General features: G+C 39.6%; 1 pseudogene across 1 annotated transcript in view; it reads left to right on the forward strand.

Annotated features, from left to right (window-relative positions):
* LOC311130326 (VPS10 domain-containing receptor SorCS3-like) overlaps nucleotides 1–14,419 on the forward strand; it is a 202,502-nt pseudogene that overhangs the window by 143,569 nt on the left and 44,514 nt on the right. Inside the window, exons 7-8 of the transcript in view lie at nucleotides 1,157–1,205; nucleotides 8,402–8,548. The product of the transcript in view is annotated as a VPS10 domain-containing receptor SorCS3-like (transcript). The remainder of the gene's footprint in view (nucleotides 1–1,156; nucleotides 1,206–8,401; nucleotides 8,549–14,419) is intronic.

Below are 14,419 nucleotides of genomic sequence, written 5' to 3' on the forward strand. Positions count from 1 at the left end.
CTTTCTGAAGGCACTGTATATACATAAAATAGCAAGATACAGTATAATAATTTGTGCCGAGTGGCATGAGTAAAAGAGCAACAAGGAAGTCCCTGTCCCCCCCCCCAACGGCCAACTGCAGTGGCCCTCCCCATTCTGAGGAAGTGCACACTCATCACAAATTTAGCTCTGAATTTCTTCTGTCTCATTACTTTCCTTCCTAGAGATGTAGGGGATGCTGTTTGTGTCTGTGTGTGTGTGTGTGTGTGTGTGTGTGTGTGTGTGTGTGTGTGTGTGTGTGTGTGTGTGTGTGTGTGTGTGTGTGTGTGTGTGTTCTGAGCTGCCACCAGCTATGTCCACATGAACATAAATCCAGGGTCTACTTTTCATCACATATCCTAAATAATTTGCTTGATTCATCCTCGATTCAACCCCTTCATGGAGTTTAAACTCTGGCCCTCAGTATTAGTACCCCGGGCCTCTCAAGCCATGCTTACAGACAATGAGTTTATCAGTCTCACACCACCAGGAATGACATACATCACACTATAGGAACACCATATCTGTCCAAGGTAATCCGCTATACCCAATAAAATGATATAATACGTTAATACACAGTACAGTGACTCTAACTTGAATTATATGGCACAGCCTTGCCGATGTACAGTGCCTCTTAAAATAAATAACATATTTAGGTTGCTGCGTATTTACGCTTTTGTGACCGATACCAATTTTTGGTAGAATAACAAACCCACAGCGTCTGGCTGTTGATGTGGGGGTTGCTAAGGGTAATGTGACATTTTGTGACACATCTCTGGGGAGAACTTCCTCACATGGAAAGGCAATGCTTTTTTATCGCCATCATTGTTGAGACAACGCTGAAATGAGACGTCTATATCTGGAGTGGAATATCCCTGCTGAGACTCATCTCCCTCTGTTTATTGCCTTCTTCCCTCCTCCTCTTCCCTCCTCCTCTCCTTATCTTCCCTCCTCCTCTCCTCTTCTTCCCTCCTCCTCTCCTCTCCTCCTCTTCTCCTCCTCTCCTCTTTTTTCCTCCATCTTCACTTCACCCAATCTTCTCCCATCCTGTTCTTCCCTTCTTCTCTCCTCCTCTTCTTCTCTCTGTCTCCCCTCCTCCTCTTCATCATTCCTTCTCTCCTCCTCTTCTTTAATCCAGGACAAGGAGTCAGATCTGGTTCACATGGAGGCACACACCCCCAACAGACGTGAGTAGCACCATACACACACACCTCTCTTTCTCTCTCTCTGTCACACACAGCAGAGAAAGGCCCCCACATTCACAGTCCAATTATCAGCCCTCGAACGATAGAAGAGAGTGACAGTCTGTCAAGGAATAAATTCCACGCTGGGTTTAGAGCGTCGTGTCCTAGGGGAGTGACAATGGCTTGCCCCACTGATAAATGCAGTGCTTGATCCTTGATTAATATAGCCTTTCCCTCTCATCCCTCTCACTCTGGTAGCGTCAGCTCCATAACTCACCCCGGCATTGCCACCTAATGTCCTCCATAGGTGAAATTGTGAGATTGTTTATTCTAGCTATCTGCTGCTGTTGTTAGAGCCCCGCAATTAGAGACAGTTTACTTTTCTGTACACAGAGAATGATCATAGTTGATCATGTTGAATAGTGACAAACATAGAACGTTACATACTGTGTGAATGAAACGAACACCATTATAGAATGGAAATCACAACATACTGTGGCTTGCGAAAGTATTCACCCCCCTTTGCATTTTTTCTATTTTGTTGCCTTAAAACCTGGAATAGAAAAACAAATTGGGGGGTTTGTATGATTTCATTTACACAACATGCCTACCACTTTGAAGATGCAAAATAAAAAAATGTGTGAAACAAACAAGAAATTAGACCAAAAAAAAGAACTTGAGCGTGCATAACTATTCACCCCCCCAAAGTCAATACATGCTGCCACCACCATGCTTCACTGTGGAGATGGTGTTCTCGGGTGAGGAGAGGTGTTGGGTTTGCGCCAGACATAGCGTCTTCCTTCATGGCCAAAAAGCTACATTTTTGTCTCATCTGACCAGAGTACCTTCTTCCATATGTTTGGGAGTCTCCCACATGCCTTTTGGTGAACACCAAGAGTGTTTGCATATTTTTTTCTTTAAGCAATTGTCACGTCTCCTCCCGTTGCTCCCCTCCGGCGCTCTGATTCTCCGGTCTACTTAGCTACCGGTCTGAGCGCACCGCTTCTGCAACACCAGAATTTAAACCCAACGCACCGTAATCACCTGCACCTCATAATCTCATCACCACCCCTATTTAGCCCTGGACTGTTCTGTATGATGTTGTGTGTGATTGTTAAGCTTCATGTCGTCTACTCTATTTGTTATTTATTTTTATCATTGTTAAGTAAACCAAGACCTTGTTAATTCCTGCGTCTGCGTCCTGCCTCTTCGTATACTCAGTACTCGTCACAGCAATGGCTTTTTTCTAGTCACTCTTCCGTAAAGCCCAGCTCTGTGGAGTGTACGGCTTAAAGTTGTCCTATGGACAGACACTTCAATCTCTGTGGAGCTTTGCAGCTCCTTCAGGGTTATCTTTAGTCTCTTTGTTGCCTCTCTGATTAATGCCCTCCTTGCCTGGTCCGTGAGTTTTGGTGGGCGGCCCTCTCCAGGTTTGTTGTGGTGCCATATTTGTTCCATTTTTTAATAATGGATTTAATGGTGCTCCATGGGATGCTCAAAGTTTCTGATATTTTTTTTTATAACCCAACCCTAATCTGTTCTTCTCCACAACTTTGTCCCTGACCTGTTTGGAGAGCTCCTTAGTCTTCATGGTGCCGCTTGCTTGGTGGTGCCCCTTGCTTAGTTGTGTTGCAGACTCTGGGGCCTTTCAGAGCAGGTGTATATATACTGAGATCATGTGACAGATCATGTGACACTTAGATTGCACACAGGTGGACTTTATTTAACTAATTATGTGACTTCTGAAGGTAATTGGTTGCACCAGATCTTATTTAGGGGCTTCATAGCAAAGAGGGTGAATACATATGCACGCACCACTTTTGCATTATTTATTTTTTATTATTTTTTGAAACAAGTGTTTTCTTTTCATTTCACTTCACCAATTTGGACTATTTTGTGTATGTCCATTACATGAAATCAAATAAAAATCAATTTAAATTACAGGGTGTAATGCAACAAAATATGAAAAACGGCAAGTGGGATGAATACTTTTGCAAGGCACTGTACTGGTCAAATGACAAAGTTAATTATATATATATATACAGATTAAGTCGGAAGTTTACTTACAATTAGGTTGGACACATTAAAACTCGTTTTTCAAGCACTCCAAAAAAGTATTGTTAACAAACTATAGTTTTGGGAAGTCGGATTGGACATCTACTTGTGCATGACACAAGTAATTTTTGTTGACTGTGCCTTTAAACAGCTTGGAAAATTCCAGAAAATTATGTCATGGCTTTAGAAGCTTCTGATATGCTAATTTACATCATTTGAGTCAATTGGAGGTGTACCTGTGGATGTATTTCAAGGCCTACCTTCAAACTCAGTGCCTCTTTGCTTGACATCATGGGAAAATCAAAAGAAATCAGCCAAGATCTCAGAAAAACAATTAAAGACCTCCACAGGTCTGGTTCATCCTTGGAAGCAATTTCCAAATGCCTGAAGGTACCACGTTCACCTGTACAAACAATAGTACGCAAGTATAAACTTAATGGGACCACGCAGCTGTCATACCACTCAGGAAGGAGAAGCGTTCTGTCTCCTAGAGATGAATGTACTTTGGTGTGAAAAGTGCAAATCAATCCCAGAACAACAGCAAAGGACCTTGTGAAGATGCTGGAGGAAACAGGTACAAAAGTATCTATATCTAAAGTAAAACGAGTCCTACAGTGGGGAAAAAAAGTATTTAGTCAGCCACCAATTGTGCAAGTTCTCCCACTTAAAAAGATGAGAGAGGCCTGTCATTTTCATCATAGGTACACGTCAACTATGACAGACAAAATGAGAAAAAGAAATCTCCAGAAAATCACATTGTAGGATTTTTAAAGAATTTATTTGCAAATTATGGTGGAAAATAAGTATTTGGTCAATAACAAAAGTTTCTCAATACTTTGTTATATACCCTTTGTTGGCAATGACACAGGTCAGACGTTTTCTGTAAGTCTTCACAAGGTTTTCACACACTGTTGCTGGTATTTTGGCCCATTCCTCCATGCAGATCTCCTCTAGAGCAGTGATGTTTTGGGGCTGTCGCTGGGCAACACAGACTTTCAACTCCCTCCAAAGATTTTCTATGGGTTTGAGATCTGGAGACTGGCTAGGCCACTCCAGGACCTTGAAATGCTTCTTACGAAGCCACTCCTTCGTTGCCCGGACGGTGTGTTTGGGATCATTGTCATGCTGTACTCCTGAGTGGCACAGTGGTCTAAGGCACTGCATCGCAGTGTTAACTGTGCCACTAGAGATCCTGGTTCGAATCCAGGCTCTGTCGCAGCCGGCCGTGACCAGGAGACTCATGGGCGGTGCACAATTGGCCCAGGGTAGGGAAGGGAATGGCCGGCAGGGATGTAGCTCAGTTGATAGAGCATGGCGTTTGCAACGCCAGGGTTGTGGGTTCGATTCCCACGGGGGGCCAGTATAAAAAAATAAAAAAATAAAAATATATGTATTCACTAACTGTAAGTCGCTCTGGATAAGAGCGTCTGCTAAATGACTAAAATGTAAAAAATGTAAATGTATGAAAGATTTGCCCTTGCTGATGGAAGGAGGTTTTCACTCACGATGCATGGCCCCATTCATTCTTTCCTTTTACACGGATCAGTCGTCCTGGTCCCTTTGCAGATAAAACAGCCCCAAAGCATGATGTTTCCACCCCCATGCTTCACAGTAGGTATGGTGTTCTTTGGATGCAACTCAGCATTCTTTGTCCTCCAAACACGACGAGTTGAGTTTTTACCAAAAAGTTCTATTTTGGTTTCATCTGACCATTTGTCATTCTCCCAATCCTCTTCTGGATCATCCAAATGCACTCTAGCAAACTTCAGACGGACCTGGACATGTACTGGCTTAAGCAGGGGGACACGTCTCGCACTGCAGGATTTGAGTCCCTGGCGGTGTAGTGTGTTACTGATGGTAGGCTTTGTTACTTTGGTCCCAGCTCTCTGCAGTTCATTCACTAGGTCCCCCCATGTGGTTCTGGGATTTTTGCTCACCGTTCTTGTGATCATTTTGACCCCACGGGGTGAGATCTTGCGTGGAGCCCCAGATCGAGGGAGATTATCAGTGGTCTTGTATGTCTTCCATTTCCTAATAATTGCTCCCACATTTGATTTCTTCAAACCAAGCTGCTTACCTATTGCAGATTCAGTCTTCCCAGCCTGGTGCAGGTCTACAATTTTGTTTCTGGTGTCCTTTGACAGCTCTTTGGTCTTGGCCATAGTGGAGTTTGGAGTGTGACTGTTTGAGGTTGTGGACAGGTGTCTTTTATACTGATAACAAGTTCAAACAGGTGCCATTAATACAGGTAACGAGTGGAGGACAGAGGAGCCTCTTAAAGAAGAAGTTACAGGTCTGTGAGAGCCAGAAATCTTGCTTGTTTGTAGGTGACCAAATACTTATTTTCCACCATAATTTGCAAATAAATTCATTAAAAATCCTACAATGTGATGTTCTGGATTTCTTTTCTCAATTTGTCTGTCATAGTTGACGTGTACCTATGATGAAAATTACAGGCCTCTCTCATCTTTTTAAGTGGGAGAACTTGCACAATTGGTGGCTGACTAAATACTTTTTTTCCCCACTGTATATCGACATAACCTGAAAGGCTGCTCAGCAAGGAAGAAGCCACTGCTTCAAAACCACCATAAAAAAGCCAGACTACGGTTTGCAACTGCACATGTGGACAAAGATCGTACTTTTTGGAGAAATGTCCTCTGGTGCTTGCAAGCCGAAGAACACCATCCCAATCGTGAAGAATGGGAGTGGCAGCATCATGCTGTGGGGGTACTTTGCTGCAGGAAGGACTGGTGCACTTCACAAAATGGATGGCATCATGAGGAAGGATAATGTTGTGGATATATTGGAGCAACATCTCCAGACATCAGTCAGGAAGATAAAGCTTGGTCGCAAATGGGTCTTCCAAATGGACAATGACCCCAAGCATACTTCCAAAGTTTGGCAAAATGGCTTAAGTACAACAAAGTCAAGGTATTGGAGTGGCCATCACAAAGCCCTGACCTCAATCCTATAGAACATTTGTGGGCAGAACTGAAAAAGTGTGTGCGAGCAAGGAGGCCTACAAACCTGACTCAGTTACACCAGCTCTGTCAGGAGGAATGGGCCAAAATGCACGCAACCTATTGTGGGAAGCTTGTGGAAGGCTACAAGAAACGTTTGACCCAAGTTAAACAATTTAAAGGTAATGCTACCAAATACTAATTGAGTGTATGTAAACTTCTGACCCACTGGGAATGTGATTAAATAAATAACATCTGAAATAAACCATTCTCTCTACTATTATTCTGACATTTCACATTCTTAAAATAAAGTTGGATCCTAACTGACCTAACACAGGGAATTTTTACTAGGATTAAATGTCAGGAATTGTGAAAAACTGAGTTTAAATGTATTTGGCAAAGGTGTATGTAAACTTCCGGCTTCAACTGTATACTCTACCGGTCAAAAGTTTTAGAACACCTACTCACTCAAGGGTTTGTCTTTGTTTTTACTATTGTCTACATTGTAGAATAATAGTGAAGACATCAAAACTGTGAAATAACACATATGGAATCATGTAGCAACCAAAATAGTGTTAAACAAATCAAAATACATTTTTTATTTGAGATTTTTCAAATAGCCACCCTTTGCCTTGATGACAGCTTTGCACACTCTTGGCATTCTCTCAACCAGCTTCATGAGGTAGTCACCTGGAATGCATTTCAATTAACAGGTGTGCCTTCTTAATAGTTAATTTGTGCAATTTCTTTCCTTCTTAATGCGTTTGAGCCAATCAGTTGTGTTGTGACAAGTTCATATTATGGCAAGAACAGCTCAAATAAGCAAAGAGAATTGACAGTCCATCATTATTTTAAGACATGAAGGTCAGTCAATACGGAACATTTCAAGAACTTTGAAAGTTTCTTCAAGGGCAGTTGCAAAAACCATCAAGCGCTATGATGAAACTGGCTCTCATGAGGACATCCACAGGAATGTAAGACCCAGAGTTACCTCTGCTGCAGAAGATAAGTTCATTAGAGTCACCAACCTCAGAAATTGCAGCACACATAAATGCTTCACAGAGTTCAAGTAACAGACACATCTCAACATCAACTGTTCAGATGAGACTGTGTGAATCAGGCCTTCATGGTTGAATTGCTGCAAAGAAACCACTACTAAAGGACACCAATAAGAAGAAGAGACTTGCTTGGGCCAAGAAACACGAGCAATGGACATTAGACCGGTGGAAATGTATCCTTTGGTCTGGAGTCCAAATTTGAGATTTTTGGTTCCAACTGCAATGTCTTTGTGAGACGCGGTGTGGGTGAACGGATTATCTCCGCATGTGTATTTCCCACCGTAAAGCATGAAAGAGGAGGTGTTATGGTGTCGTGGTGCTTTGCTGGTGAAACTGTCTGTGATCTATTTAGAATTCAAGGCACACTTAACCAGCATGACTACCACAGCATTCTGCAGCGATACGCCATCCCATCTGGTTTGGGCTTAGTGGGACTATCATTTGTTTTTCAACAGGACAATGACCCAACACACCTCCAGGCTGTGTAAGGGCTATTTGACCAAGAAGGAGAGTGATGGAGTGCTGCATCAGATGACCTGGCCTCCACAATCCCCCGACCTCAACCAAATTGAGATGGTTTGGGATGAGTCGGATGGCAGAGTGAAGGAAAAGCAGCCAACAAGTGCTCAGCATATGTGAGAACTTCTTCAAGACTGTTGGAAAAGCATTCCAGGTGAAGCTGGTTGAGAGAATGCCAAGAGTTTGCAAAGCTGTCATCAAGGCAAAGGGTGGCTATTTGAAGAATCTAAAATATAAAATACAATTTGATATGTTTAACACTTTATTTGGATACTACATGATACCATATGTGTTATTTCATAGTTTTGATGTCGTCACTGTTATTCGACAATGTATAAAATAGTAAAAATAAAGAAAAAGCATTGAATGAGTAGATGTTCTAAAACTTTTGACCGGTAGTGTATTTATATACACAGTCAGTCACAAGTTTAATGCTATCTCCTTTATTGTATGTCAATCACAACCCATACAATAGTGCCCTCAAGTTCAATTCATACAGACATATAGCCTCGGTGTCCAGGCATCCTCACCTTCCCAGGAATAGGGGACATGATCCACAGCTGGATGAATCCAGATATCCAGTAATCTCTATCTCCTCATATTGCAGGTATACAGTATGTAACATGCCGGGCTATAACGTTCTCAGAGCCCAACAGAAACTACCCCTTCCCTGGATACATCGACATCAGCTCACTGGTGGTCCAAGATGACTATATGTTTATTCAGGTAAGGCTCTGTCTGAGGAGAATAGATTGTATCATCTTGTATGTAGACCATGATCCATTGCATAGGATGCGCATCGTTAGCCTTGAATAATATGGGAATTTGTTATGTGTTACGCACAACTTGGTTTGACTAGGACTGGGAGTGGATTTATATATTTTATAGCACCACATGCAACAACTGGTTGATCCTCAGGTGTGAGGAAATGGTATGATAGAGTGATTCAACTGTAATTCATAAAAAATATGAATATTTATGATTAATTGTTATGTTGACACATTTTATTAATGGCAGGATGTTCTTGATTAGAATAGATATGAGGACCATTGAAAGACGCAAAGTTTTTTAATTGTTCATTTTGCAATCTGAATATGTACAGTGTATATTGTATTCATGTCATTCTCACCTCTGAACCTTGACCAGTCTCTATGCTGCATGGGTATTTTATTTCTAACATAAATGTTTATTGTCAAAACAACTATAGAGACACATTCTGTACAAAGAAAAAGGACCTCGCATGACATATTTAAAATATGCAAACCTTTTGTTTGAACCTTCATTCGAGAGTCTGCATTTGCACACTATTCTGATTCAGATGTGAAACCTAGAGAGTTTTATATTTATCCACACCAGTCCCCCAGTATGTCATATAAATCAGAATTTGTACGAGAGAGAGAAATCTGAAATGGTAATGTGCTGAATTCCTAGTAATGCTGGTGCAGTTTTGGGGTTATGTTATTTACTTTGACATTGTGTAAATGAGGATGCATGAATTTAAAAGTAAACAGGAAGATAGGAATAATTATCCCACCAATCCAGTCCAGTATAAATAACTTTTCCATCCAAATGTAACTCCAAAGTCCTACCTAGTTATTTGAAGTATTTGAAGGGGAAAGTTACTGATGTCTTTCTATTAGAACATGAATTAGAGCCAAGAGTTTTTACAGGTCAGGTCACATGGTCAGGGAAAATTCCTGGTCCTAACTATTTCAATTAGAGACAGGAGTTTTCCCTTGAGCAAGTGGCTTGACCAAGAAAACTATAGGCTCTAGTAGCCTATGTCAGGAGTTCAGGAAGAACTCCTAGCCCTACACTTGATGTCTTGAAAAAACTCTGGCATGTAGTTATAGCCTACGCAGGGCCAAGACTTCTTCATAAGGTCACATTTTCAGGAAAACTCCAGGCCCTACACATGATTGGCTTCATTCTGCCAGAATAATGATCTGAAAATAAAGATCTGTGGTCTACCAGATCCCTCAACCATGTTTTTACCACACTCATACATCTCCCTAACTAAACACACACCCACTCAACTTGAATCTCCAACCGCATCTTCAATTCAGGGAACCTACAATGTTTTTTTGTGTTGTGTCACAGCCGAACGGATTCTGTGAAAGGGGGTAATGAAAAATCTTTCAGTTCAAAACCGCCCCTGGTTACTCTCCATCGACTTAACTCACTGTGCCCACTGTTCTTTCCTTAGCACACTAAGAGGCCTATTTGGTTCTGTCATATAATAATGAGCCTATTTCACCTCTCCCCTTTTTCTACCCAGAAAGCCAGCAGCTTGTCTTGTGGTAACATTCTCGATTAATGGAATTATGAAAGAGGACGCTAGGACAATCATACTTTTGTTGTCGAAAAATTGTTCTCCTATCCTGATAGCCTCCGAAGCCTGTGCTCTAATTACAGGTTTCTAATGCTTTCTTCCCTGCTTGCTGTGTTTGTACTGCATAGGCTAACAGCAGCTAACAGCTCAAGTGTTTGCTTGCCGAGGCGCTGGTTTAATTAAGGATGACTTTCCTAGAACAGATAGATGGCAAAAAAAACTGTAACATAGAGGCTCAGAATAAATTAGAGGAAAAACAAAAAGAAATGGAGAAACTTATTCAAGAAAGATCAAGTGTAATATATTATAAAAATAAAGCAAACTGGATGGAATATGGGGAAAAATGCACAAAATTATTTTTTAATCTTCAACATAGGAATGCTACCAAAAAGAACATAATGAAACTGGTTACAATTGACGGAGTCACCCATAATTCACCAAATGATATTTTGAAGGAAGAAACAAAGTACTTTAAGCATATGTTTTCTTTTCAGTCGCCTCCATCTCCTCTAACTGAAGCTAATTGTAGAGATTTTTTTTCTATTGATAATGTCAAATTAACAGCCACACAGAAAGACTCATGTGAAGGTGAAATTACAGAGGAGGAACTTCTGGATGCAATTAAAGTCCGGGAAAACTCCAGGGTTGGATGGCATACCAGTCGAGGTATACCAAACCTTTTTTGATATACTAAGAGGACCGTTATTAGCATGTTTTAACCACTCCTATGTAAATGGTAGATTATCTGACACTCAAGAAGAAGGTCTGATCTCATTATTACTGAAACAGGATACAAGTGGAAAATATAAAGATCCAGTCCATTTACAAAATTGGAGGCCCCTTACACTTCAGTGTTGTGATGCAAAAATCCTAGCAAAATGTATAGCGCATAGAATTAAAAAGGTATTGTCGGATATTATTCATTCTAATCAGACAGGTTTTTTACATGGAAGATACATTGGAGATAATATAAGGCAAGTATTGGAAACAATAGAACACTATGGAAAATATGGGAAACCAGGCCTGCTATTCATAGCAGACTTCGAAAAGGCATTTTCGACTGGGGTTTATATATAAATGTCTGGAGCATTTCAATTTTGGAGAATCTCTTATAAAATGGGTCAAAATCATGTATAGTAACCCTAGGTGTAAAATAGTAAATAATGGCTATTTCTCCAAAAGTTTTAAACTGTCAAGAGGAGTGAAACAAGGTTGTCCACTATCGGCATATCTATTTATTGTGGCCATCGAGATGTTAGCTATTAAAATCAGATCCAATAATAATATCAGAGGATTAGAAATACAGGGCTTAAAAACAAAGGTGTCATTGTACGCAGATGATTCATGTTTTCTGTTAGATCCACAACTAGAATCCCTCCACAGCCTCATAGAGGATCTAGATACATTTTCTAACCTCTCTGGATTAAAACCAAATTATGACAAATGTACTATATTACGTATTGGATCACTAAAAAATACAATTTTTACATTACCATGTAGTTTACCAATAAAATGGTCTGATGGTGATGTGGATATACTCGGAATACATATCCCAAAGGAAATAAATGATCTCACTTCAATAAATTTTAATAGAAAGTTAGCAAAAATAGATACGATCTTACTACCATGGAAAGGAAAATACCTGTCAATTTGTGGAAAAATCACTCTGATTATCTCTTTAGTATTATCCCAGTTTACCTATTTGCTTATGGTCTTGCCTACGCCTAGCAAACAGTTTTTTAAATTATATGAGAAAAAAATATTCTATTTTATTTGGAACGGCAAGCCAGACAAAATTAAAAGAGCATATTTATATAATGAATATGAATTCGGAGGACTGAAATTATTAAATATTAAAGCATTAGACCTATCACTAAAATCTTCAGTCATCCAAAAGTTATACTTAAATCCGAACTGGTTCTCAAGCAAATTAGTAAGATTGTCTCACCCAATGTTAAAGAAAGGCCTTTTTCCCTTTATTCAGATTACAACCTCTCACTTTCAGTTATTTGAAAAGGAAATAATCTCCCAAATGTCACTATTTCTAAAACAAGCCATAGAAAGTTGGTTGCAATTTCTATTTAATCCTCCAGAAACGACAGAACAAATAATGCAACAAATATTGTGGTTAAATTCAAATATACTAATTGACAAAAAAACTTTATTTTTTGACAGAATGTTTAAAAAAGGTATAATCTTCGTAAATGATATCATCGGTAGGACTGGTGGAGTTATGTCACACATGCAGCTAACAAAAACATATGGAAATGTCTGCTCTACCCAAAATTACAACCAAATAATTGCAGCCTTACCGCAAAAGTGGAAGAGGAAAGTGGAAGGGGGAGAAAGTAAGGAACTTGTCTGTCGGCCTTGCATTAAAGAACATAATTGGTTAAGGAAAACTGTGATAAATAAAAAAGTATATCAGTTTCACTTAAGGACCAAAGGATTGACAGCCGTCCCATATAGATTGCAAAATAGTTGGGAAGAGATCTTTGACGTACCGATCCCATGGCATAGTGTTTATGAACTGACACGCAAAACGACACCAGATTCAAAAATTAGAATCTTTCAATTTAAATTATTATATAAAATTCTTGCTACCAATAGAATGTTATTTATATGGGGGATACAATCTTCCCAGCTCTGCAGATTTTGCTGTGAAGAGACAGAATCATTAGATAATTTGTTTTGGTTCTGTCCATTTGTAGCTTGTTTTTGGACAAAGGTCCAGGAATGGCTAAAGGATTGCAATATTTACCTGGAACTAACCTTGCAGATAGCATTACTGGGTGATCTGAAAAGTCATAGTCAATCAATCAATAATATAATAATACTTTTAGCAAAAATGTTTATTTTTAATTCACAATCTGTAGAAGCAATGAGAATAGAAAGGTTCAGAACTTTTGTAAAACATCACAGTACGGTTGAAATATATATGGCAAATAGAAATCCTATATGGATGGTATTGAATAGAGTTGAAGGATGGGACTAATAACAAATAACAACAAATAATAACAAAGATAGCTAATAATGTAAGCATACTGTGTCCATAATAAGTATATAGGTTGTATGTTGGGATCTTTGGGAAAGAGAACAGTTAGAAAGATATGGCATATAGAAGCAAACCGGATGGACATCATGAAAATGACCGGAGAGGTTGAGAGTAGAAGAAGTTCAGGAGCAAAATATATATATATATAATAGAATTATTGTAAAATTAACTCTGTCCATAAGGTGTAGATAGTAAGTATAGACCGGAAGTAGAGGCCTGGGCATTGTTGTTCACTAATTTACTCCAAGTAGGGAAAGGATGGTGGGGTTGAAATGTAATAAAGGGGAATATATATATAAAAAAATAGGGGTGTAACGATCCATCTACTACATCGATGTATCGATTTATATTCCTATGATCCAACTACATCGATCTGTGCTCGGCGAGTTGGCCTTTTGGACAACATATATCAATCTAACATCGTTTTAAAATGTAATAAATCGATTGTATCGATACTAGGAAATAACCCATTGGATTTAAGCACGTCAGACTTTATATGGATGTTTTTTCTTAGCACTTTTAATGATAAAGGCTTTAAACTTTACTCGATTCAGTCTGCCTATCCGTGACGTCATCGCCCCGCGCCAGCAGCAGCGCAAAGGCGCAAAGACAACAAAACATAGCATGGCGGACGACAGAGGAGAAGCCGACGAGCGAGAAATTATCAAGCCACCATTGCGGTCCTTACAAGAAACAGGAATCTAGGAAACTTCACCTGCACTGTCCAGTATCCAGGTATTTATTTCAGTCACACTGGTTGAATTTTTGGCTAAAAGGTTACTGAATCGATTTCAAGTCACTGAATCGTTTCGGATCGTATCGTTCTAAATGAACCAATATCGTCCTTGAATCATATCGACAACCACGAATCGTGATACAAATCAAATCATTGTTAAAACGAATCGTTACACCCCTAATAAAAAACATGGGGGATTGGAAGTGATGCAGACAATTACATTGATAGAAGATACAATCTATCTGCAATATTAAGCTGATCCATTCCCCCCCCAAAAAAAAAAATGTTTGTTTTTTTTTGTTAGTTTTTTTATATTAAAATTAAATAAAAGAAAAACATTAAAAAAGGATGACTTTCCTATGACAGGCCACTGAGCATTGCTTGGGAGAGTTAAACTGTTCCTCAGTTTGATCCCCGTGTCTGCATTAATGTTGTTTCGTTTCCGTTGTCCAGACGCTGTCGGTGTTTTGTTCCTGTCTGTTTTTTCATTAAATGTTCACTC

This window comes from Coregonus lavaretus (assembly GCF_964263955.1).
Source record: "Coregonus lavaretus genome assembly, chromosome: 6".
NCBI lineage: Eukaryota > Metazoa > Chordata > Actinopteri > Salmoniformes > Salmonidae > Coregonus > Coregonus lavaretus.